We start from the raw sequence: 4,567 nt of genomic DNA, 5'->3' as shown, positions 1-4,567 counted from the left end.
TCCCCTGGAGGAGGAATTAATGATGTGGCTTCTTTGTACCTTCTCTAGGGCAAAAACCACTGAGTTTTATGCACAAGTCAATCTATTAACAAGCCTATTTCTTATATCAACTTGGAAGCAGGCTCTATTTTAGATGAAAATCTAAATGTCAAAAGTCTAGGTAATTTTTATTCTTAACACTCCCTCTAAAGTTGACTATCTTTTTTTATTATGATACTACAGGGGACATTTTAGGTTAGAAATGAAGTAATATGCCCACATACAGTTTTTGAAATGACACTAACCTTCTATTTCTGATTCATCTTCCTTTACTGCCTCATGTTCTTTTTGTAAAGATTGCTTCCAAATGTTCCATTTCTAATCAAAAAAATTTATATCACTCCTAAGAGACTAAATATCTTTTTTTAATTAAGTGATTTATAACAGCATAGAATTTGCTTACAGCTGGTTCAGCCATGTTGAAATTCATGGTCACAGCTTCCACCATCTGGAAAGGCAGTGATTAACCCCTGAGTGTATGCAACAGTTGACATAATGCCATTATGTTCATTTTTCTAAATTTCACTTTATGAACTCAATATTCTTTATATGTTTTTTAAAATTCTTATCATTTGCCTTTGTTTGCTAAGGCTGCCATATCCAAGTACCAAAAACTGGGTGGCACAAATAACAAGGAATTTTTGTCTCAGAGTTCTGGAGGCTAGAAGTCTGAGATCAAGGTGTTAATAGAGTTGATTCTTTCTAGGGGCAAGGAGCATCTGCTCCAAGCCTCTCCTCTAGCTTCTGGTGGTATGCTGTAATAATTGGCATTTCTTGACTTATGTAAGCACCACCCAATCTCTGCCTTCATTGTCACATGATAGTCTTCCTGTGTGTGTATCTGGACCCATACTTCCCCTTTTATAAGGACACCAGCCACATTAAATTAGGGCCCACCCTAAGGACTTCATCTTAACTAGTTACATTTGCAATGACCCTATTTTCAAATAAGGTCACATTCTCAGCTACTGGGGGATCGGACATATGATTTTGGGGGAGACATCATTTAACCCCTTGCAGACATATGCTACATTAGGAAAGTTATATCATTCCATATTGTTGATTTTCTTAAGAAAATCATTTTCATCTTATGAAAACAAGCATGAAGAAGCAGGGGCGGTGAGGCCGGCGAGTGGCCCTGACTTCTGAGGGGCTGCTGGGGCGCCACAGGGAGGCGGGCCAGGGGGCGGTGGGGAGCGGGCTGAGTGTGGCCAACCTCCTTTTCTCTGTTCCCCTCCAGCATCAGCTCGGCCTCTTCGCTCGACCGGACCTTGCCTCTAGGCTAAGTGGGCAACATGAGCGGCAACAACTTGGATGCAAACGACGAGTTTGATGAGCAGTTGCGAATGCAAGAATTGTATGGAGACACCAAGGACAACGACACCAAGAAAGATCCTGGTGGAGAAACCGATTCTTTCGGGCAGCAGCAGACTGACACCCCATACGAGTGGGACCTAGACAAGAAGGCTTGGTTCCCCAAGATCACTGAAGATTTCATTGCTACATATGAGGCCAATTATGGCTTTTCTAACGATGGTGCATCTAGTTCTACTGCAAGTGTCCAAGATGTCAGTGCTAGGACTTCAGAAGAACCTCCGCAAAGACAACCCCCTGATCCCAGTGATCCGAAAAATAAGGGAGAAAAGAGAAAGGCTGAATCAGGATGGTTTCATGTTGAAGAAGGCAGAAATACAAATGTTTATGTGTCTGGTTTGCCTCCAGACATTACAGTGGATGAATTTATACAGCTCATGTCAAAGTTTGGCATTATTATGAGAGATCCTCAAACAGAAGAATTTAAGGTCAAGCTTTACAAAGATAACCAAGGAAATCTTAAAGGAGATGGATTTTGCTGTTATTTGAAGAGAGAATCTGTGGATCTGGCATTAAAACTTTTGGATGAAGATGAAATTAGAGGCTACAAATTACATGCAGAGTTGGCAAAATTTCAGTTGAAGGGAGAATATGACGCCTCAAAGAAGAAAAAGAAGTGCAAAGACTACAAGGAAAAGCTGTCTATGCAACAAAAGCAGTTGGATTGGAGACCTGAGAGACGAGCTGGCTCATCCCGAATGCACCGTGAGAGAGTTGTCATCATCAAAAACATGTTTCATCCAGTGGATTTTGAGGATGATCCACTGGTGTTGAATGAAATCAGAGAAGACCTTCGAGTAGAGTGTTCAAAGTTTGGACAAATTAGGAAGCTCCTTCTCTTTGATAGACACCCCGATGGTGTGGCCTCTGTGTCCTTTAGGGATCCAGAGGAAGTTGATTATTGTATTCAAACCCTCAATGGAAGGTGATTTGGTGGGCATCAAATCACTGCCCAAGTGTGGGATGGAACCTCGGATTATCAGGTGGAGGAGACCACAAGAGAAAGGGAGGAAAGGCTGAGAGGATAGGAGGCTTTCCTCAATGCTCCTGAGGCCAACAGAGGCCTGCAACATTCAGATTCCATCCATGCTCCAGAAAGGGCAGGGCCTTCTAGAGTTGGGCATTTTTCTGAGCACCCTGGCACATCTCAAACAAGTGTTCAAGCAGCTGCAACTGAAATGGCATTTGAAGAACCTATAGATGAAAAGAAGTTTGAAAAAATGCAAGATGGGGGAGAAGTTGAAGAAGCTGCTTCTGAAAAAGATGCTAAAGAAAATGGCCCTGAAAAAGAAGCTGAAGGTCCCCAAGAAGAATCTGAAGAGAGCTGCCTCGAAAGAGAGTCTAAGGAAGGCTGTCCCAAAAGAGAGCGTGAAGAAGACTTCCCCGAGAGAGTCTGGAGAAGGCAGCCCTGAGAAAGAGCGTGAAGAGGATAATCCTAACAAATAGTCAAAAGAGACAGTCCCTGAAAGAGAATCCAAAAAGAAGAAACTCAGAATGGATCCTGACAAGAATGGCCGTGAGGAGTCTGAAGAAGAAGGCCCCGGCAAGGAGTATGAGGGGGAGACCAGCCCCCAAAAGGTGGCTTCTGAAGATGACGACTCAGAACAAGAGTCTGAAGACTTCTCAGAAAAGCAGTTTGATGATGGCTCTGAAAGAGTTAGAAGAAAATGGCCTTGAGAAAGGTTTTGAAGAAAATGCCTCTGACAAGGAATTTAAAGAAAACATTCCGGAAAAAGAGTTAGACGAAAATGAGTCTGAAAAATCAGAATTCAAGGATGACAGCTCTGAAAAAGTATTTGATGAAGAAGGCTCTGAGAAAGAGTTTGACAAAGAGTCAGATGAAAAGGAAGAAGAGGAAGATGCATATGAAAAGGTATTTGACAATGAGTCAGATGAGAAAGAGGACGAAGAAGATGCAGAAGAAAAGGAACTTGAAGATGCTGATAAAAAGGACGAAGAAGATGATGCAGATGAAAAGGTATTTGAAGATTCAGACGGAAAATAAGATAAGGAAGATGGAGATGTAAAGTACGATGAAGACATAGATGAAAAGGTGTTTGAAGATGATGATTCCAACGAGAAGTTGTTTGATGATGAGTCCAGTGACAAATTGTTTGAAGATTCTGATGAGAGAGGGACTGTGGGTGCTTTTTAGGGAGATTCCATCTCCATTTTGCCTCTGCTGCAGGGTAATTACTCGTAGTACTACATGAATGTGTGCATAGAGGTAGGATGCCATCTGATTAATACAGTGACGTGTTCATGGTTACCTGTACCTAATGATTTTAAATATGTGTTCATTGGCTGTACAGTTCAAACTCCATAGCATAATGCAAGTTAACTTGCTCCTTGTCCTTTGTCAGATTTCTTAAATGCATGCAAAATAATATTTTTTAAAGTATTCTGATTGAAGTTTGTGACATTCAGAAATAAAGAAAGTTGTTGATATGCAAAAAAAAAAAAAGAAAGCAAAAGTAAGTGCATTTCATTAGTACACTTACATCAACAATATGGAGCAATAATATAATGTAATAGTCAAATAGAAGTACTAAATTCAAATCAATTCAACCAATAGTTCAATTGTAGACCCTCTAGTTTATGTTCAGCTTCCCTTACCTAGCATCTTTTGGTTTTTGTTTGCTGCTTTCTAACTATACACATACATATATATTCACTGTCTCCTGATCAATTTTATAAATATGAAATAAAATAAAATATATGACCTCTAGCTCTGGGTGCAGTCCATTGGTTTTGGTCATCAAGTTTTAAACATAACAGCTCTGTGAAGTGCAGCAAGTGGGACTATTTAAGCTTGTTTCACAAGTATTGACAAGTAGGGTAGCAAGTAAATTTCAGTTCTCTGTTAGTGCCAACTCTAGTCAGTCAGTTCAGTTTAGTTCAGTTCAGTTCAGTCACTCGGTCATGTCCGACTCTTTGTGACCCCATGAATCGCAGCACGCCAGGCCTCCCTGTCCATCACCAACTCCCGGAGTTCACTGAGACTCATGCCCATCGAGTCAGTGATGCCATCCAGCCATCTCATCCTCTGTCATCCCCTTCTCCGCCTGTCCCCAATCCCTCCCAGCATCAGAGTCTTTTCCAATGAGTCAACTCTTCGCATGAGGTGGTCAAAGTACTAGAGTTTCAGCTTTAG

At 41.2% G+C, this 4,567-nt stretch overlaps 1 pseudogene; it reads left to right on the top strand.

Annotated features, from left to right (window-relative positions):
* The first annotated feature begins 1,248 nt into the window (after positions 1-1,248).
* Positions 1,249-3,568, top strand: LOC113894616 (annotated as a pseudogene).
* Positions 3,569-4,567: the final 999 nt, after the last annotated feature.

Source organism: Bos indicus x Bos taurus, chromosome 6 (genome assembly GCF_003369695.1).
Source record: "Bos indicus x Bos taurus breed Angus x Brahman F1 hybrid chromosome 6, Bos_hybrid_MaternalHap_v2.0, whole genome shotgun sequence".
NCBI lineage: Eukaryota > Metazoa > Chordata > Mammalia > Artiodactyla > Bovidae > Bos > Bos indicus x Bos taurus.
The sequence above is the reverse complement of the archived record's forward strand: the minus strand, read 5'-3'. Positions and strand labels throughout refer to the sequence as shown.